Source organism: Protopterus annectens, chromosome 12.part0 (assembly GCF_019279795.1).
Source record: "Protopterus annectens isolate FY-2018-M chromosome 12.part0, PAN1.0, whole genome shotgun sequence".
Classification (NCBI taxonomy): domain Eukaryota; kingdom Metazoa; phylum Chordata; order Ceratodontiformes; family Protopteridae; genus Protopterus; species Protopterus annectens.
The window spans coordinates 1380113406-1380137353 of record NC_056746.1 but is presented as its reverse complement, the minus strand read 5'-3'; positions in this window follow the sequence as shown (position 1 = coordinate 1380137353).

Below are 23948 nucleotides of genomic sequence, written 5' to 3'. Positions count from 1 at the left end.
CACCTTGTCTAACTAACACATATGCTGTCAGTTCTAGGTAAACAACAGGTGACTGTTCCATTATACCACCCCTCCTAAGAACATCTTGTATTGTATGTCACTGCATTTTGAACTCCTCATATTTTCTATTCTTTCACCTCCTTCCTCATCCACCACTCTTTATATGCAGAAAGACTTCCTTCCGTCCTTCCTTGGTTGCCCATTAATTGTAAGTTGTGCTCTTATAGTATCAGGACCAGAACAGGCTTTTTAATATTTACTTTTGAATGCTTGCAGGAAAGAGCTTTTATCTTTGTAAATGTTGTTGCTGTGTCCTTTGTCCTCCCTACACACACACACACACACACACACACACACACACACACACACACACACACACACACACACACCTATGTGTTATCATATGTTTAGCTTAGGACCTGAGGCTATCTAGGAGCTTGAATGCCATTAACTCTTGTTTGATTTTTTTATCTCATATGTAAATGTCTCATTGTTCTTTGAATTCATTCAGAATAGTACTTGTTCATAGGAATAGGTGCCTGTTTATTCTAAATCTTTGGACAGGCTGATTACCTAGTTTAAACTTCAGTTCAGACAAAACTGATTCAAACAGAATAGGATCTAATGAAGCTACACTGAAGTGTCCCATAAATCATTGTGAGAATGTGAGAATATGTACATTGAGAATACAAATCAAGTACTCAGAGGAGAATAGCTCATTTAGTCTGATCTAACCATATCCCTGCACATCTTATTTCTGATAAATATCATCAAATAAATAACAACACATCGCATTCCCGTTCTAGAAGTAAAAGGCAGCACTGGCTTGCTTGTTTAATTTTTCCTGAATAAAACTGCCTGGTTTTGTATGGGTTCAGACTTAATATGACTATTAAATCAAGTTCTAGAATGCTGAAGTCATTCTGCAGGCAAGATGGTCTTGCCATTAGGCCACTGCCAGAGTGGTTATCTGCCACATGGTCTGCAAATGATGGCGATTTGTCAGAGATCAGAGATCACTGAAAAATTACTTGAAAACAGAGTGTCTGGAAATAGCCTTGCAGCTACAGTACAATACAGTGTACAACACCTTGACCTTATGTTTTTTTCTGGAAATGACTCTATAACACAATGTGTTTATTTTTTTTTTCAAAACAGGTTTATTGTTTTAACATATAAGAGAAATATCATAACAATTTTATACAAGTAATTAAAATAGGTATTATTATAATATTCAACAAAACAATGTGTTTATTTTTGAGCACCATTATTATTTGCAATTGGCTGGCATAGCTATGGGCACTCCTTGTGCCAATACCTACGCCAACCTTGTAATGGCAGAATGGGAATCTAAATATATTAAAGGTCTAATAGGGAAGAATATAGTATTCTTTCGTCATTTTGTAGACGATCTTTTCCTTTTATGGAAAGGAACTGAGACAGAACTTTTACAGTTATTTGATTATGTGAACACAAGACTCAGTTTCCTGAAGTTTACTTTTGAATACTCTTCTGAGTTTTCACATTATTTGGATGTACAAATACAGCGGGATAAAGAAGATGGCAGTATTTCCACAAATGTTTATAGGAAAGAATGTTATGTACCTTCGTATCTGCATAGAGATAGTATGCATCCGGGACATATATTCCCTAATGTTATGAAGGGACAAATGTTACGTGCCTCAAGATTAACAGTTAATGATATAGATTTTGAAGAGAGCTTGGTTAAACTTATTAAAGATTTTGAACATAGGGGTTATGATAGTACTGAGATTCATAAAACGAATGAAGTAATTAGGAAGGAGAGGCAGAATCTTGGTAAACCTTATTTTTCTTCACCCCAGAGAAGAGATGTTTCAAACCACAGATTTAGAGACAGAAAATTTTGTTTTAATTTAACATACAGTAGTGAAGTCAATGTTTTTAAGAATATGGTTAGTAAACATTGGCATGTTTTGCAAATTGATGAAAATACAGCTGGGATTCTTGGAACTAAGCCCTCTTTTGTTTACAGGAATAAAAAATCTTTAAGAAGACAGTTATGTTACCCTAAATATGAAGGGCAAGATATGAACTATATACTGACAGGCACTAAGAGATGTGGTGCTTGTAATTTTTGTACCAGTATAAATGAAGATCCGAGCTTTATACATCCTGACTCTGGGCATAAGTTTATGCGTAATGTTAAAGCAGATTGTAACACCAAAAATTTAGTATATTTAGCTAAGTGTATGACATGTAAAAAAATTTAGATTGGCAAGACCAACAGACGTCTCCGTGAACGGATAAGAGACATTTATATTGTGTTAGTAAAAGATTACAGTACAGTGCACTTACTAAACATGTAGCACAGGAAGGGGATCAGCATAAATGTGCCTTTCAGGTACTGGAGGTTACCAGGATTGATATGAGATTAGGTGATATTATTAATAACACTGAATGTAATGAAACTAGATGGATTCTCAGACTTAGAGCACGTAAAGGCTCTGGTCTAAATGATGTAGTTCCCCTGAAACCAGAATTAAAAAACAGGGGTTTGAGAAAGTAATTTTATATAATATTTACACTACATTAGTTAACATAACATATATATATATAAAAATATATCTATAAAACAAAAACATATTGAAATATATCTCAGGTCATTTAGAGTGTTGTAGAATTTTTAACAGTTTTTATGTATTTTGTTTATACATGTTTTTTATGAAGGATGTTTTTTACTGTGGTTGTCTTTTTAAATAGCTCTTTTCTTGAGCACATTCACTACTGTTTTACATATCACACGACTAATTATTGTTAATTGATGGAGTATTTAAACCTGTGGTTTTTTGGTCTTTTTGTGATCTGAAGAAGCAATTGTTTGAATTGTGAAAGCGCTCATCTTTTTCATTAAACCTTTTGACTACACACTGGATCTGGAACTTCGTCTTTTATCAGCCATGAAACTGCACTTTTCTTGTTTTTTACCTGTTGACTGTTTGGTTTTGTGCAGCTAACCGTTGTGTGGTATTTATATTTTCTTGAATATTTGTGTAAAAGCTGAAGTATACATGATGTGTATACTATGTATATATATGTATATATGTAATTATATATATATATATATATATATATATATACTATGTATATATGTATATGATTAATGAGAAGTGACAATTTAAGAGTGACTCACTCTTGTGACAGGAAAATGTATAGAGAAGGAGTGAAGGAATACACTGTTGCTGGAATAGGACTGGAAATGTATCAGATAGGATAGGCTTATTGTCTGACTGCCAGGACCTGCCCAAAATTTCTGTCTATAGATAGTAAGGAAGCCCTCATATAACTGAAAAGATAATATTAACTCTTATTTGGAGCTCGAACCTGAGACCTCCAGCATACCATGCTGGTATCACTGCCATTGGGCCAACAAGCGCCTCTGGACAGACAGGTGTGGAATTTTCTATCAAGAATATTACCCTTTCAGCTTTGAGCCCCCTATCATGATGATTAGGGTCTAATTACAAACATACACACCAGTATTGTACACTGGAAGTGTTTGGTTTGTGTCCCAAATGAGTGCTAATATTAAATACACAAATCAGGCTAACTCTGTAACGCAGCATACAATCTTTGTGTACTACCCTTGGCAAAATAAGTAAATTATCCCCACATCACCCTTTGATTAACCCTAGATTTCTTTCTCAACATTCCCTTACCTCTCTCAAGAAAACTGTAGCCATTTTTTACATCTAAGTTTAGTCTAACCAGTTGTGCTGTTCTTGTCTTTATGCCCACATTATACATTTGCAAAATACTTTTTCAGAACGGAAATGGTGGCATACTTTTGCTTTTAACAGTTAACCAAATATTCCACTGACTGATCTTGTAAACCTGTAAAATCTTATCAGACTATATGAGGTATTCCCAAGTAATCCTCTGACAATAACACTGCAGCCAACATATTTAATTCTAATTAGATTATAAATGTAGGAGTTTTAGTTTGCTGGGTCTGGCATGCAAATATTTTAGCTTTCAAAGCATGGGTTTTCAAAACATCCTGTACCGTACCTCAGAGGGGTAATAAGTATGATTGTAACAACAGAGTGCCCTGATTTTGTACTTGTTCTATTACCCATTTTGTGACATTGCTATAGTCTCTAGTCTCTGAAGCACATGCTATTAAGTAAACTTAACAATGAAGATTAAATAAAGACCGTGTGCTGATTGCAGATATTATGGGATATGCAACAATCTGTGCATTAATGCCTACTTCACAAACAAAATGCAATGAGAAGGTATCTCAACTATTCAATTACCATTGATTTAGATGAATCCTGGCTGATGAAGATGAACAAATCAAATTATTTCATCACTATTGGGTTCATCATTTACTTACCCTTTTTTGACCAGGATAGTTCCATTAGACTAGTAGCCTCTTTTCAGGAGAGACCTGAGGTGGTATACCTACTACTAGGAGAAATTTGGTCAGGGCATCAGGGAACTTCCCCTACATTTTATTTTTACAGTAGAAGGAAGAGATTGGGTGTTATACTTCCTGACTTCCTGCTCCCTGTCCAGGCATAGATGCAGCCAGAAGGAACAGGGAGAAAAATGGCTGCTAAGAGCCAAGGCAATTTGTAAGTTAAATGTGTTGAAAATGAAGAAAAAATTGTATTATTGCTGCCAGAAATGTTTTCAGGTGATGTGGGAGCAGAAAAACATTGTCTGCTGGTGGTGGGGGGATTGGGAAGGAGATGGAGATAAATACAGTGGTAGAGATGGAGTCAAAAGAAAATTTAAAAAATATATATTTGAAATGTCAGAAATGGCAGGAAAAATGTGTTATTTCAACCCAGTTGGGAGGGTTGCAGGATGAGTATCTGGAGGAGGTAATTAACCTGAGTGAGCCAGAAAGTGGAAGTGCTGTATCCTGGAGTGACATTATGGAAAAAATAGAAGAGGGAGAAAAAGAAAAGAAAAAAATGTCAGAGAAGGTTCCAGAAAAAAAAGTCCTATGCTCAAATGGTGGAAAAGGAGCTAAGGAGAAGACAGAGATGAAGGAAGTAAAGGAAAAAATATGTTGTTTGACTGAGCAGTAAAAACAAAAAGGCCTGGACAGATATGAAGTTATTGCACCTCTGAGAGTAAAAGAAGAAGCAATAAGAGCTTTCATTTTAATTAACAAAGAAATTTTTGTGACTTGTTGTTTGAAAGTGGCCAGGCTATGGTAAACATTTTGAGAGCCTATGAAAAAAAAGAAAGCAGGCTTTCCATGGTCAGAATCTATTGTGCAAACCTTTTTCAGGCAAACAAAAAAAAAAAAGAATCTTGATTCAGTTTAGAACTGAAATGGCAGCAGAAGAACTGGGAGAATATTTGTTGATGACATGTAAAGAAGTAGTGGGCACTACTAAAATCTATGGTGAAAGAGGATTATGGACTGGGGTTGGAAATGTGGAAAACTTTTAAAAATGAAAAATGACAATGCCATACACATACCTAGTATTATTAATGTGCAAAGCAATAGAGGTTTTGTGAGGTACAGAGGACAACCAAAGACTTATTATTTTTGTGGGAAAAGTGATCATTTAATTAATGAATGTGACAAAAAATGTTATTTATGTGGTCAGACAGGTCATAATGCAAAGAAATGTGAAGTGAAATGTAAGAAATGTGGTAATACAGGAAATTCATGGTTAGAATATGACATACAAATGAAAAATAAAATGAAAATGAAATTATACAACAAAAAGAGAAAATAATCCTATACAAGAACACACAACACAATAAAAAACATAGAAATGACATTTAAATTTAAAAGGAAAGACAAAGAGAAAGAAAAAGAAAGACAGATGAAATAAGCAAAGAAGAGTGGCATATAGTAAAAGGCAAGAAAAATTCAATAGGAAGGAAAGTTAGGGAAAGTAAAAGAAAATGTTTAAATATAATGGTAAGAGAGAATAAGAAAGGTAAGGGACAAAAAGATTATTCTGAAAATATTAGATTTGAACATGAACATTGAAGAATATTAATAGAAAAATTAGTATTTTACAATAGTGTGCTGCAGTAGATGCTTAACTAATAGTATTAGAAGACATTAGAATCCTAACATAAGAAAGGGTGCAAACAGAAAAACTGGAACAGTACTGTTATTTGGAATATAGGCACAGAAACATGTTCCGGTATATGTATAATATGCCAAGAAAATATAAAAATATTAGATATTACAATAGTAGAATTGGGCCAAATAATAGTAGTGGATATAAGATGGAAAAGTATATATACAGATTAATAGCTTTATATGCACGTGACAAAAAAGAAAGAGAAACAATGTTTAAAAGTATACCTAGTGCCTGTGTTAACATGCATATAATAATAACAGGTGGCTTTAATTGTAATTTGAGAAATAAAAAGAATAGTTGTGATATTAAAATGATTACTGAAATCATGAAAGGTGGAAAATTAAATATAAGGGAAAATAAACACTGGACTCACAAAAATAGTGAAATTAAGACAGAAATAGTTTTTTTTTTATCAGAAGGCCTACAAATTATGCAAAAAGGAATTAAATATGATGAGTTCTCTGATCATATGGTGATTTGTATAAAAATTCATGAAAATGAGGGATAGGAAAAGGCATAACAAGAGTAAATGAAAAAGAGTTAGATTCAGGAGAAAGAAAAGACATTACAGAATTATTGCAACAACATATCATTATGAGAGATTTTTATGAAAATTGGACAATATGGTAGAATCCATTCAAAAATAAATAAAAAAGTATTTTAGAATGTATAGAAAAGAAAAGGAAAAATAAAAAATGGAATACAAAATATTAAGTCAAAACTATTTAAAGACTCGATAGAAAATTATTTTATGAAAAAGAAAAATAATTATATAGAAGAAATCAGGATAAGGTTAATAAATTGTTATATAAGCAAAATATTGCTTACAAGGAAAAAAGAAGTAGCACCGTACTTATGCAAGATAGTAAAAGAAGGAAAGATAATAAGAGAATTAAAAATAAAGAAGGAAAACAACTTAAAAACAAAGAAAAATATATGAAATAATTAAATAAATGTATTAGATTTATATAGTAAAAAAGTTAACATAGAACAAATTTATAATGGTGAAAAATTAAATAAGGAAGATAAATATTTAGGGAGAAGAATAAATATAAATGTGTTGAATGAGATCATGAAAGATATTAACATTAATTCAGCTACAGGTTTTGACAGAATTGAATATAGTATGTATAAAGAAATGCATGACTGTCAAAAAATGGTGTTTATAGAAGTAATGAATGACTGGCAAATGGTGTTTATAGAAGAAATGAATGACTGGCTAGAAAGAGGTATTAAATATAAAGAAATGTGCACGGATGTGTTCAAATTTATATTAAAGAAAGGAGATAAAGATGAAATAAAAAATTGGAGACCAATTACACTGAATAACACAGACTATAAAATTTTCATGAGAATAGTTGCTAAAAGACCACAACGTAAACTAGAAAGATTATATTGAAACAGAAGTGCCCAGTAGGAAGGTAGCTGGAATAAAGAAGCTGAACCACAACAAAGTAAAATCTGCTTTTTTAATGCAAAATGGACGTGACCATTTTGCATTAAAAAAAAAAAGAAGAAGAAGATTTTACTTTGTTGTGGTTCAGCTTCTTTATTCCAGCTATCTTCCTACTGGGCACCTGTGTTTCAACATTTTCAACTTCTGGGCTGGTTTGGATTTATTAGAAAGATTATATGATCAGAATTTGTTTGAGAGAAAAAGAAAGAGTTTCAAGACTTATTGTGAATAATAAGGGAAGTAATTGATGATATTTTTAATAAAAAAGTGGAAACAAAGTTATGATAGGTGATATCAGTAAGGCATATGATAATATTCAGTATAACGCATTATGGGGAATTTTACGAGCATACAACATAAGTGAAAAATATTATAAGTAACTAAATCAGTGTATGAAAAGAATTATGTAAAACTGAATTTAAATGGTTGTATGGTGACAATTTGAAAATAGAGTGGGGTATAAAATAAGGATGTCCTGCAAGCAGTATGATTTTTGCTTTAATCATGAACACAGTAGTAATAGAAATTAATGAAATGTCAAGTAAGAGAGGATATAAAATGATGGAAAAGATACAGTTATCAGTAATGTATACTTACGCGGATGATACTGTAACAATAGCAAAAAATAAAGTCTGGATGGAAACAAATAATGAAAAATTAAGTACATGATTGAAGAAATTAAGCAAAAATAAAGAAAAAAGCAAGGGAGATGGGTATGAAGGTATCATAGGAGGTATGGAATATAATGAAGAGAGTGTAGATATTTTAGGAATAGTATTTGGGAGGACAGAAGACAGACATGAACACTAGGGTAAAGTTATTAAAGGAATTAAAGTCATGATTACATTCTGGAAGACATACGTTTTCATACAAAAAGAAAACACATTTAATAAACACCATAATAATAGTCAAAATAGCTTATATTACAAATGTTTATATGATGCCAATGAAATATGGAAAAGAAATCATGCAGACAATTCTTTTCATTGATTTGGGGGGGGGTCAAAACTGAACCTGGTTAAGAGGGGGAATTTTATATATGAAAGATGAACAAGGGGGATTGGGTGTGATAAATCAGATTGTGCATGCAGCCTCTTGTATTGTAAATATAGAGAAATGGGGGAAGAAATAGAAATGAAAAAAGAAGTAAAATTGTTATTAATGAAGAAATGAAAGAATTTACAGTAAAATTGTATTGTGGAAATTAAAAAAAAGAATGTGATAGAAAAGAACAGAAAAGAACGTTATGTTAACATTATGATATCCTTTTATTTGGTGGATCCGTGGAAAGAGTTAGAAATTGGTAAGGAGGAAAGCAACATAGACAAGATACAGGCATTATAAAAAAAATAAAGAATGCAATGATTTTTGTGGAGGTTGTCCATAGGAAAATTAGCAGTGGAGAGCAAATATGCCATACAATAGAAAACAGGATATGATATGTAATACATGTAAAGAATTGGGAACTATAGAACATTTTTTTAATTGTGAGAGAATTCAAAAACTTTGGAAAGAAGTATGTAAACATGATTTGATTAAAAGTTATTTAAATTTAGAAATGTTCATTATGGACATGATAGAGTATGGGTTTTATGGAACAATATCCCAGAATGAAGGTAAGAAAATGGATAGAATGATATTCTAGGTAATATGGACTATATGGACTGAAAGACGTAATAAAATCAGATAAAATAGAAAATGGACATTGACAAAAATACTGGAAAATGTGGTTTTGTTTGTGGGTAAAAGAGAAGATGATACTTAAAATTGAAATATCGATGTACTGAATGATGTTAAAATATATATTGTAAATATGTAATTTTGTAAAATAAGAATTATATAACTAAAAAACTACATTTTTATAGGTACTGTGGGATATTTTACAACCATGTGGATTAAATTTTCAAAAAATTATATCAGTTGCTATAAGGGGATAGTTTTTTTTTTTAACATTGCTGCAGGTCAGCCTGTTAAAGTTGTAACTGTCTCTGACCTAAATCAAGATTGGAATTTATAATAGTTATACAGGGGAGTGCATGGGACAAAGTCCCTTGTTATACGTTTATATGTAGATAGCAGATAATCAGTCAATTAAACCATTTTACAGCCTAACCACAACAAACTGCACTACTTACTCCCCCCTCTCCCCCACAACCTTCTCTGTGACAGGAGAGAAAGATAGGTATGAATTTATTGATCCCCATCTACTCACTGATGTTATTTTGGAAGAGAATTAGGAAGCTGTCTTGTTTGATATAGAGAGGAAGGTTATTCCATAGGTAGGGGATTATCTGGTAGAGATATCACTCACATTGACAGGTTCTATTTATGTTGTGATGTAGACTGAAGTCACTAGAGTGCATGTTTGTGGTGCTATTAGTCTGAAAGATGTGTAATAGACCAAGTACGCCAGGGTCATTTTCTGTCCTGTAAGCCAAGCAGAAGTTGCCATGCAGAAGTCTGCAAGAGACTGAGTAGAGAGACAGGGCTTTTTAGTCACTTTGTGTATCTTATGGAGATTTTCCTTGTGAGGAAATATTGAGGTTTTTCTACTTGGATGATATGACTGGATAAAGTCTTGCCAAAGGAGGCATTATATTCCAGTATGGGCTTGATGAGGGAGGAGAATAGAGGTACAATGACTTATTTTGACCTTGAGGATATGCCTTTAGTAATTGACTGTGTTAGCTAAAATATTTTATAATGATAGAAAATACATGATAGTTAAAAGAGAGTTCATTGTCTTTGAATGTGGTCAGGTCTCTAATGACAGTATCTGGTTTTTGAGACTAGTATCATTTATGAGGTACATAGAGAGCTGTCCCTGTTTCCCAAAGAGTATAGTACTGGATTTATTTGCAGTTAGTTTTAGTCCATGGTTATGGCACCATGAGTTATGGAGAGATATACCCCTTTGATGCATATGGTACCTTCTGAGAAGCTGATGACAATGCCACGCTTGCAGTCATCACTTTGTTAAGCTAGCTATCATGGGCTATGGGGGTCATGAATGGGGTTCTATAGCTGACAATCATATGGTAGATGGACTTGCCTCTAGATACCACAATATGCAGGTGTTCAAGATTATTGTCCAGTTTAGTTATTCATGAGATGATCAGGTCATGAATAAATACAGATATTTCCCTTCAGGGAGAACAGTTACCCTTAGTGGCTGGTCTAAACAAGTGGTAGAGCATGAGGGCATTAAAGCCATGTAGAGAGGTAGTGCTGTCACTGGATTCGTACCATGTTTCAGTAACTATACAAATGTGAATAAATTTAAGGATCACGAAGGCTTCTAGTGAAGGAAACTTTCTGTTTTGGCTTCTAGATTTGAGCAATGACATATTTTTATTGGTTTTGCAGGGATTTGTTAGGTGGATAAGCTTGAGAAGACTAAATCTGCCTAAAAAAGGCACTTTGATGGTAGCAAACCTCTTGGCTAATATGATCTGATGAAGTCCATTGAGTGGACAAAAATGCTTATTATTCATGAATAAAGATGAGTTCTTTCAATGAGTAAGTCTGATTGAATTTTTTTATTTCATATTTATTATTTTAAAGCTTAATAGTGACTTTAACTTTTGGACTGCTTTAAACTGTTTGTGAATGCTGGATTTTAGTTAACTGGACTATGTTTTTACCAATAAAGAAGGGAAGACAGCCAGCTACGTTCACACTGGGATTAGCTGTTCTCCTTGCATTTCTAATTGTGCTTATGTGTTTATTCATCCTGTGGCTCGGATTTTTAATATGCACAGGGGTACTGGATGTGAGATGCATTTATCAGAGGTGATCTTTTTTGTTTGGCCAATATGAGGAATTCTTAAGGAGAGAGGTGCAAGCCATTCCTAGCAAAGCACGTAGGAATGTCTACCTTCTCCCTCCACACAGACACACATCTCCCCCAAGGAATAACAAGTACTGAATAAATGGTTGAATTCAATTCTTTTATACTTACAGTGTGGCATCGTTCTCATGATAGTGGGATATGCTCAAGACCAGTTGCTTTCCAGATACATATGATGAAAGCCCAGCCACGCCCCTCTCCATATTGTCTAAGTCAAATCATTAAAGGTAATTTATTCTCATACATACAACAGCTAGGCTGTATGTATATTTTGGATGGGGGGATCTACATGCCTTGAAGGCATTGTAAATCCTTGCTCCTGAAAGACACTGTCTATTCATTTATCTGTGCCTAACAAAGAGAGTGGAATCAGTTGTGTTGTCTGGCAGATGGCACAGATTAAAAGCTATGAGCTGTAGCTTCTTTGATACGGGGTTTGATTCCTGCACACTTTATTTGCCTGCTGTGGTCTTACAGGTTCCACTTACCCCTTTGGTGACCCTTGTTTGTGGTGGAAGTAGTAGTACGTTAGGTTAGTGTGGTGTGATTGTCCTGCTGCAGTCCAGGTACAGCAGTACATTTTCTGATGGGGGGGGCCTAGGAGGCACTGGGAGAGATGTTCTTCATGACTTACCATAAGTAGGTTTGGAGTCGGTAGATTGATGTGGTGGAGGGAGTGTGTAATGCATAGGTGTGGATGTAGAAAGAGCACTGGTAATCTCGGTAGATGACGAATGTGAGAGGCTTGCTGCCAGATTTAGTATGTATGTATACATCTGTACCTTCTGCAAGTGAGTTCTCTGTCTGATATAAGTAAAGTTTTCCTAGTGAGCATAACGCAGTATATACACTGTGTTATTTAGTATACATAGTAATAGAAAGCTGACGATAAAAGGGGTAGAGGCAGACTGGAGTCCAGTGATATCTAGTAAAATGATGGGTGGGTCACCATAATTAGATTCAAAGTAATAAGTTTGCTAAAATGTAGTAGATGAATTTTAGGTAATCAACAAGTACTTGGCCAATGATGGAAGCTGTAACAAGGGTGGTTTTAGAGCTAATATGGAAACATCACCCAAAATTACAAATGGCCTAAACAGTTTAAAAGACAATACGTGCAGCCCAGTAGACACAGATAGATAATCACTTTTCATGGCAGCAGAGACAAACAAAATGGATAAACAGGTTCAGCATTGTTAGTACAATATGATGATAAACAACACAAGGGACAGCCACAGGTGCCACAAGTTTAATAAGTACTAAAGTACGGGAGCCACAAATCAGGTAACACACACAGTACCACAAAAGTCTACCCACATTGTACAATATAGATGAGGAGCAGGTGCTCATAGGCTACAACACAGCAGTACAACACAACTCAGCTAAGAGATGCACAATACAATATAACACAAGAGAAAGTCACCATGGAAGCCAGTCAAGATAAACTGTTCCAGCAAACCAATAGCAGTTGTTACATCTGAATGAATGTTACAAGAAATATCAGGTAGATGAGAGGAAACAGGTCTACAAGATCAGTTTGCTGAGACAGCTAAGGTAGTAAAAATGAAGAAAGCAGAGGTACTCAAAGTCCATGGAACAGGGTCTATAATTCAGTCTTAACCTCTGGTCACTGTCTGAGAGGAGTTTACAAGTTTTCACTTTGTATTCTGGTTCCCACCCAAGACTCCAGGGACATGAACACTAGTTACATGGGTCTAGACAACGTGCCTGGTTGATTTCTCATCAGCCCCAAACATAACCAACTCACTGTCACATCTGTAAAACCTCGGCCTCTCAGATGGCTTTGGGCAGGCCACAGTTGTGATTATCCCCCTCCACAATGGTATACTATCCACTGATCCCAGCAACTAAAGACCAATAAGACCTGGCCATATTTGCTAGCCAATAGAGCACATCATAATTGAACTTATAGACAATGACATTTATAATCTAAAGTTCCCGGAAATGAAACACTATGAGTTTGCAATACTTAAATCCTGACTCCTAAACTTAGCAGACTTCTTTGAAAAGGACAGTGAGACAAGCTGCCTACTTTGACCTGGCAAAGCAAGGCCTTTGACATTAATACAACTAAATGTAAGCCTTTACATAACCTTATGGGTAGCAAACTGTCAGGTTAACAGAACCCAAACTATCAGTATATGGAATATGCTCTTATCTAAAGCCTCTTTATTAGTGGGGTTCCCCATGATTCTATTCTCAGGCTGCTTCTGTTTGGTATTTACATATCTGATGTCAATGCAGATGTCAGGGATCTGTGGCTAATGAAGTTTGCAGATGATTGCAAATTTGGAGATATTAACTTTCTAATGGAGTCCAGGATCCTCCAAGAGAGTAACATGTACAAACAAATAGTGCAAGGATTATGGCTTAAATCTAAAAGTCAAGAAATATGGTATTATTTCTTTTGGGAAGAATGTTCACCCATATGCATGCACCTCCCCCCCCCCCCCCGAGGCAGAAACAGACATTATGCACTGGGCCACTTATGTAGACAATGAACTTTCCTTTGACCACTACATATCTACTGTTGTCAGGAAGTCTTTCTACCTAGCCTTTTGATCAGCCAGGGTATATCTTATAGGTCAAAGGAAGTTATTATCTCTGTCTGTTCCTAACTTATCAGTACCCATAATACAATACTAGTGGACTAAAACTAAATGCCAAGAAATGCATAATAGTATCCTTTGAGAAGTCATCCATCCCTGGTAACTATTATATTGACAACACACCCCTTAGAGCTGACCCAGTAGTCAGGGGCTTAGGGACACATGTAGATAGCAATCTAGCCCTTGACCATCAGGTGTCTACAGTGGTGAGGAAATCATTCTATTTTGCGCAACTTATAAACAAAGGTATGGCATCTAAGTCCAAGGAAGCTATTGTTCCACTGTATTCAGCATTTATCAGACCTATCATTGAGTAAAATGCCCCCTTTGGTATTTACCTAAGCGGGCATATCGAACAGTTGGAATGTCCACAGAGGTTCCTCACTAAAAGAATACAAGGCATAAGTAAAATGTCCTATGCAGACCACCTCAAGGCCCTATCCCTGTATTCTGTCTCCTACAGGCTTTTGAGGGCAGATCTATGCCTGGCATACGGGGCATTAACAGACCCCACTCTGATGGACCTCTTGCATATCCACAAAACAAACAGCACCAGAATTCCCATTCTAAAGACTTAAACCTTGCCTGTGATATAAATAGGACCTGCTGGAGAGATAGGTATGTATCCCAGAGACTACCCCGTCTATGGAGCAGACTCCCCATCCATGTGAAGCAGAGTTCCTCCCTAACCCAATTCAAGTGCAACTTGGACAACAGGATGGGAAAACAGAAATTCATCCCTGGTTTGGTACCTATGTCTCTAAAGCACACAGGTAACCTGTAAATGGTGCATCTCCCAGGCCCATGCTTACACTTATCAAGGGTATCAGAACTTGTCAGAGATATAGGATGCATGGCTAGACTTAAAAAGGCCCTTGTGGCCATTAGACTAGTAAACACCTATGAATGTAATATAATGTACCTATTAGTGTTTATCTGTCCAAATATATGACTCAGTTAAAAAAAAAAACACGCAAAGATGATCAAGGATCTGGCATCCATGGTCTATGCAGATAGCCTTAAAGTGCTATCTCTGTTCTCAGTTATATACAGACTCCTAAGGGGCAATATCTGCCTTGCCTACAAAGCCTCAAATGATCCAGTCCTGTGTGACCTCCTGCACATTTGCAAAACAAATAACACCATGATCACTCGCTCCAATAAACCAAACCCCCAACGCAATATTAGCAGATCCTTTTGGTGAGACAGATACCTCTCTCAAAGACTTCCTCTCATCCAGAACAGACTTCCCCTTATGTAAAGCAAAGAAGCAAAGAATGTGTGTTTAAAGTGTGATTTTCTCATGTACTTTTTTTGAATACATGAGTCTAATAGTTGATGACCAAGGTTGTTGATATGTTAGTAGTCGACTGCTTGAATTCAGTATGTTGTGTATCATTGAAAAGGGATTTGCCAGACTGTCATATAGCCAGTGATAAGGCAGAATATGAGCTTTTCATCCTGAAGGAAATACTTCTAAAAGTAAAATGCTGTACCCTGAAGTAGGATTAAACATAAGTAAACTACAGTTGGGATTGGTGTATATTTGGAAATAAATATATTGCCGCAACAGTAAAATAGTGAAATAAATATGCACTTTGCTGTTGGGAATGTCCGTAAGTTTTAGACAGTATCATTTTCTTGGTCATAGTATTAGGAGGGTTACAACACAAATCCTTCAAAAAAAAAGAATATACCTTTCTAATCACAAAAACACTGTATGAGATCACAAACTACAAATAATCCCAATTCATACAAACAAATGTTTGTAAAGCATCTCTCTCACTGCCCCCAATCAGCCAATAAGGTATTTGAGGCTGATTTACATAAACTTAACAGTGTTAATAGGTTTGATCAGCAAACACATTTATCATGTGCCAGAAATTTGTCATTGGTAAAGTTCTGGTCAAATTAAAGAGGTCAACAATGGCATAATTCAGTTCCATTTCCTTTCTCCATGGATGTGTGATCCTGGAGTAAGTTTAGGTTCCAGGGTATAAGGGCAGGACTCCCACATCAGGGCCGGGGGGGGAGTACCTCACCTGAAAGCAATTTATTTGATATTTGATATCAAAAACAAATGTAATGCATTGGTTTATATTTGCAATGTCTTTATGTAGTTTATTTTTACTTGCAATAATAATTATCAATGAAGTTGTCAGATGAGTTTTCCGTTGATCTGCACCATTAGGGATAAGTCATTATATACTCAAAATTAAATATCCCTGACTCTTTAAAAGCTACAAGAAACATTATGTAGAACAGAGGAAACAGATCCAAAATGTTCAGTTAGGAGAGATGCTATGGTGGTAAAAAATAATGGAAGCACATGAACTGAGTGCTAAGATGTCTGCCTCACAGGTCCATGGTTCAGGTTCCGTAGTTCAATGCTAACAGTTGCTCGCTGTCTGGGTAGAGTGTGCATACTCTTCCCTGTGTCTTCACAAGTTTACTGCATGTATTCTTGCTGCCTCCCAAAAACATACTTGCTGACTCAGTACATAGAATTGTTCATATATATATATATATATATATATATATATATTTGTGTGTGTGTGTGTGTGTGTGTCTGTAGGGCACTAGATTGACTGTGCACCTACACCAACATCCAGATGATCGATGTAAAAATATCAAAACAACAAAGGCCAACATATTCTGTGTATGGTCCAGGAATTACCCCTGAGCAGACTAAACCAAAGACAAGTGTTTATGCAGGGCCAAGCCCCCCTGCACCCCCATACCCTTTGTTAATTATATACACTAACTCTGAGATTGCACAGTCGCTGGGGAAAAGGAATATTCCCCTAGCCAGGAATTGTCGACCTTCCACAGCTGTCAGCCATCTGATTGTGTCAACCAAATGGTGTCAGCCAAACAGGTGTCCATGTAGGTGCACACTCAAGTGCCATATGTAATGGAAAAACAGATGGTAGTTTTAGGAGCCCTGATGTGTACTTTCTGTGTGCTGTTAGTGTTTTTTGTCACCTATTGTCTTTCATTATTTTAATAACTTCTAGGCAATCTCACACTAGCATTGTCTAAGGTGCAACATTGTCCTGTGATACATTGGGAGCCATGTTGCAGTAATAGTATCTGTTAGAAGTCTGATGTTTTGGCCACAGGTGAAAAAAAATCTAAATTGAAGGGTGACATTTTAAAACTGCAAAGCTAGTATTTGCCAGACCAACCAAATATTTTTCTTTTAAAATATTTAAACTACTCAGACAATTTGTGAACATTAACCAAAAAAAAAAGAAAAACAAAGAAAAGTAAAACAGAGAGAAGCCCCAGGCAAACATTACTACATTTAGCAGGCAAGCAAGCTACTTCTAACAGCACACCGACCAAGTTAAACCTGAAATGACTGTTAGCAGTGTAAATACAGTTTTCACTGCTCATTGGGGAAGTGCTGGGTAAATATATATATCAGTCCAAGATGCATCCACATGACGTTAGATAGAAGATACTGTCTGAGATGAAGAATAGTAAACCACAGTGATACGAAGATCCCTAGAGGCTCTGGTCCTCTTCATATCAGACAACATTATAAACGAATATCAAAATTAGAAGTAAGCAAACAATTACTAAAACATGGAGACATCAAGACAAGGATGCAGCTCAAAACATTGCTCAGTATTGTACACCTTTTTTCACAAAATGTAATTCTGTTATTCTTTTGGAATATTTATAGGTTCATAGGTAGGTACTAGACTATCGGCCCTGGGGCCTATACAAGCCCAGCCAAAAACGTACCCTGGCTTTTGCCAGCCAAGAAAATTATTTTCCTGTGCCACTGTCGAGCAGAGCCACAGAGGTGATCCCGGGATTATTATAGAAAAAAAGCAATAAAATTAGAAGGGTACAATATGGACAGTTGTGTACATCATGCATACGAATGACAATAGGAGAAATAAAGAATTATTAATAAGTTACTCAGTGTAAACAGGCACCACTTATTAAAAATGTTCAACTCAGTAACTAATGTTTTACTTTTCTGTTTTTGTTTGTATAGATGTTTACTTCTTTTTTAGATCAGGTTAGCCCTATACAGTGTAACCTGTTTTAGGAGACTCAAGATCATATTCATACTGATTAGGGGAAATTTTTCCCTACTTTTTTGATGTACCACAGAATCCTTTACATTTTCCTAAAGTACTGTCAAGTTAGGAAAATTAAATTTCAGTTTAACATCTCATCTTTTGGATGGCAGATTCAGCATCCCCATTTCGCTGCACTACAGTGTTAGTAGAAACACAAATCCAATCAGTTGGTGCTGGGGTTAGAACTCAAAGCTTTCTTGCTGTCTGATGTGCCACTGACACACACTGCTTTACATCCCTCCATATTATGCACTTACCTTCCTTTATTTCCTGTTAAAACAAATTGATTCTTTTCACTTAATAAGACATATTCATAATTCAGGAAATGCAACCGATTAAAACCATGTTATACCTTCAATGAATGATCAGAGTTACATTTTAAAACCTAAAGTAATTGTTAATTACACATGCAGTTTTATACTTCTTGTCAGTTATGTAGAAAGTATAGTACAGTGTGTGATGCTGAACTGCAGTGAGTTGTCAGATACGTCAGAATATTAGGCTGTGTTACACTGTGAACTCTTAAATTAAAAATTCCTGATTAAATATTAGTGAGGTAAGAGTTGGTGTGAAATAAAGAATGAAAGGAAAACAAAAGGAAATGCTAGAGTTACCTATCATCAAATATTATTAAGTCATTATGAAATATGACAGACTGGCATTAGGAAATATTAATATAAATAGAAAAAAATGTGCTGGCTAGAAGTGATACAATATTACCAGAAGTTCTGTCTCCAACATAATTTTTACTGGAAGTCCTGTACTGAAAATTCTGTTATATTAAGCTTTCTGGTCTGAAATGCTAAGCACTTCCCTGTAGTAAAAGAGCTACCTTAGATGCGCCATCCTGGATGTGGCACTCCACGTATGCGGATACTTTGCCTTACCATTTTCTTGTCTGTGATTTTGTGTATATTCCACAGTACACCTTTTTCACTATTTTCTGTGTTTAACAGCTCTCTTTATACTGATTTATATATCCATTGGTGCATTCTAATATACCACAGTGAGTCCTACAATATCTGGCATACAGAATTTGGTCGATATTTTAACAATAGCACCCTCAGCGACAGCCTTGTGAGCTTCCTAATCCCAATTCCCTGCAAAATTGACTGCCATATTGAGGCATGCCCACTACCCCACATGAGACATGATGTCACCAGCAGAATGTGGTTTTCTGTTCTGTTTGGTGTTTATAAGAAGCAGGCAGAGGGTAGCTGCATCTTTGAAAATTGTACAGCGACCAGCACGGAAATACAGTTTACACATACCTTTCATAGGTATGGGAAACTTCGACCTTTTCACATGTTTTACATGCTCAGTCCTGTGCTAGGTGGGTGGGTGAGTATCAGCTAAATCGATCACTGTAACAAAATGCTGTCACAGTGTTCTAAATAAAAGCTACTGCTTAGCTATAGGTTTTATTGTTAATGGAAGCCTGTCAATTAAATCAGCATTTCATTAATGCTTGCATATAGAAAAAATGGTCCCTATTAGATATTAGTAAAAAAAGAAAAAAACTAATGATCAGAATGATTACATAAACTATATTTAGATACTGCATAAATGCCTAAATGTGCAATTATGTTATGTGATTTTCAACACGTGTGTGTGTGTGTGTGTGTGTGTGTGTGTGTGTGTGTGTGTGTGTGTGTGTGTGTGTGTCTGTGTAAGATAAGTCTATCAGCCTGCATTCTCTGAATCACCGATGATGATCAGCCCACCCATATGCTTTAGGTTTAGTAATAAATAGATATCACTGATTTTGAGACCCAGTGATAGACAGTGGGTCTGCTCTATGTAAGTGAATCAGCCAGCTATGCACAAGCTGAAATTATATGTTCATAGATAGTTACTAGACATGAGGTCAAGTTGACTGTTAAAGAGCCTGGCCCAATTTTCCAATTGTCCTACAGCACTGTTTGGTTAACTGATTTGCTTAGAGTAACACAAGAGACAAATGAAGGTTAAAGGAATCAGACCCTGGACTACAGTAAGCAAGTCATTAACCACTCAGAGTCTTAATCCTCTACACTAACTGCAATGTTTATACATTGCTGTATAGGCCCTTAAATGAGCTTTAAATACTTATATATAGTATATTTATGTTAACCAAGACAGTTGAAAATGCTATGTAAAAAAGACAGGGTTGAATTACAAAAATATAAAAAAGTGTTCTACTCCCAATAAATGAGCATTAAAAACCTATAGGTGGTGTAATTATATTAAATATTAAGGTTTTGAAAAGACAGTATGTTTTTAAGGACTGAACTGTAAAAGTATAAGAGTGGTAGTCCAGATATTTAGTTACAGAAAATGGTTCTGCAAGTCTGACTTCACATAATTATGCCATAGTTAATATATTAACTCTGAGGTCCTATGGTAGACAGGAGATCTGCTCTATGTAACAGAATATGCAGTGGCAGATTAAGTGCACCTTGGGCTCTGGACAGTTTCAAACCATGGGTTCCATACATATGTTTTGGAGCATGCATAAATGTTCACATTCTTTTGGATTAACTTTCCTGATTTAAGCCCATTTATATTGCTGTCATTATAATTCCCCAAAGTCTATATCCATCAGTTATAGCAACTTGACTGTGTACACCTTAAATTTACAACTATGACAAAAAAATGGCCACAGTAGAGTATTCCAACTTGCTTTACACAAGTGAACACTAGCCCTGCAAGGCAATACAAATGACTGTATAACTAGATTGTGACCACCAAAGTCAGCCATTCTCATCCAAGGACAACCTCCATAACCAGCAATTATAGCCCATTGCTGAATGTGCATACCTCAGGTGTTTGACTGGTAAAAATAAATAATTACGGATGCAATAATGTATTTCCCATTTGTGTCACACAAATATATAGCATTCCACGTACTCCATCTTATTTCATATAAATGCACATTATTACTGCAAAGCCAGGCTGTTTCAAATGACAAAAATAAGAGCATAAGCTATATTCATCTATGAACAGCCCTCATTTCTGCCCAGTAGTGTTAGCCACTTTGCTATGTATACCTCATCTGACTGGGATAAAAAATAATACCACTCAATCTCTTAGCACAATGATCAAGGACAAAACCAAAATATAATGAGAGACAAAGGCCAAAAATCAGAGACAGCTTCCTCTTAAATGCTTAGAAAACTGTTAGAACAGCAGTTTTTGCATTAACATGCATTTTCCAAAGTCTATCCTTATTTAGTGACTATGATTTTCAGAGACCTGCCAGTAACTACAGCTCTTTGGTGGAACAGATAGAAATAGGTCCAAAAGTAGGTACATCCTTGGAATCAGACATAGCAAAGATCTATGTAATTTCAGCTTTGTTTCACAATCAGTAACTACAGGTATTCCAACTTATTTGACACACATGCAGATTACCCTTGTGAAGCGAGATTTGTAACTGAGCAAATGACCAGATGGAAAGTTATTTTCATCCACAGACTGCCTCAAACCCACACAGCATTTACAGCTGCTTTGTCATGCATGCATCATCTGACTGTAATGAAAAATTATTTTCAACTTCTTAGCTTAAGAATCAAGAACAAAGCCAAAAGTAGTAAGAGACAAGCCCAAAATCAGGAACATATTTTCAATATTGCTCTTATATTCTTAGGAAGTTACTAGAATAACAGTTTTATGTACTGGCATACATTTTCTAAAGGATATGTGGTGCAAACCTTGGCTCTAGATGATTGTCACTGTTGAAATAACACCCTGATCCCATGTGGAAAAATGGGAAAAGGGGTTGTAGATGGCTGGATGGATGACGTCGGAAAATTTAAAAGGCTATCATCATTTAGTGACAGTAATCCTCAATACATTGCCAAAAAAACGCTTTTACGTGGTACAAACCGAGCACAAGAGTCTCAGCGAATCAGGAACAGTTTCAACTTTGTTTCACCCAATCACAAGCGAATACATTCCAAAGTATTTCGTACAAATGTACATTAGTCCTACAAAGCCAGGCATTAAAAATAAGCAAACAACAAAAGGATAAATTGACTGCATCCACTGCCAGATGCCTAATTTAATGACTGCAATCCATAATGATTTACCGATTAATTTTATGAGGCACAGATAACAAAATATGAGGCAAAACCAGGGACAGTATATAACATCAGGTACAGTTTCAATAAACAGTTTCCAAAGAATAAATATTCCAACACTATTTAATACTAATACACACTAATCCAGTAAATCAAGAATTTAAAATGAGAAAACAACAAGAGTATAAACTGCTTTCATTCAAAGCCATCGTCTCTAATTTAGTGACTATAATCCTCAATGATTACAAGAAAAATACAAATTATATGTGCCACTTAACAAAAAAATACAGCAAAATTGGGTACATTCTGTGAAATAAAGGACAGTTTTATTTAAAATAAATAGTTGCCAGAGAATAAATATTTCAAAGTACTTCATATAAATGCAGATTAGTTCTATAATACCAAACTTTAAAATGCAAAAAAAAAACAAAAAGGTAAGTTTCTGTTATTTTCCCCCAACATACACTCACACAAACACACACAAAATTTAGTGACTCCAATCCTCAATGGTTTGCCATTAAACCACAGATTTTATGAGGCACATACCAAAAAGTCAGGTAAAGTCAGCAACTGTTTCATGCAGAAACCAGCAGACAGAAAGAAAATATTCCATCTTATTTTATACAAATTCAGTCAGACTTTCAATCATATTCTCAACTACTTTGCTAGAGAATTATGGACAAAGCCAAATATAATAGAAGAACAACAGACCAAAATCAAGGAACAATTTTTAAACATTACTTTTAATTCACTTAAAGTTAAAAGAAAAATAGGTTTTGGAACAACATACATTTCCAATAAGAAGTATAAAATTCTAATGTATGACATTACTGACTGACCGTAATCTCAGTGATTTACCAGAAAGTCAAAACTTTTATGAGGAGCAAACAGGATGTTCTACAAAATCAAGGACAGCTGAGATACATGCCATGGGTAATTTTCCGTTTTAAATTACACTAATTCAGTTAAAAAACTAACATGTTTTTGTATTGATGTACATTTTCTGAACAATAAGAACTATGAAACTCCAATATCTTAAGTCTTGCATTATTGATTGATATTAATCCTCAGCAATTTGTCAAAAAATATAATAATCCCAAGCAATTTGCAAGAAAAGCAAAATGTTTTCAATGGAGATGGCAACAACATGAGGCAAAATCAGGGGCAATGTAGCCAGCCTACAGTACCCCCATCCCCTACCAATATATAGCACCCCCCCACCACCACCATCAATAATTAGTGTCAGCAGTTTGAAATGATATTACATGATTGGCTGCAGGTATAAAAATAAAATATAAAAAAATATATATATACCTACCTAATGTTACTCTAACACTCTATACACTGTTATTATTCACAGATTTTCTGTTGGCTCTTGCCTTCTCGATGAGTATTTTATGATTTTGAATGCATGCAAGACATTGGCCCTGGTGATTTGGCGTACACCCAGTAACATCAGTGCATGTGAAGGAATTGGTCTTCTGAAGGTATTAACTGTGCTGAGACCTTTGCCAAACTTTCATACATAGATTTCAGGGGTGTACATTTATAAGACACAGTGCAAAGAGGTAAGACAGGCATTGCACACGGAGCCAGCTAGTAAAGAAAAAGGCAGAAGGAAAGATGCAAAAGCAGAGGAGTAAAGTAATGTCCGTAACAGGGATGCGCTTCAAAAAGCACAATTTATATGCACTTTAAATGTCTTCACTTTCCATTTGTCAGACCTACCAGAGGAAATAGGTTTTGA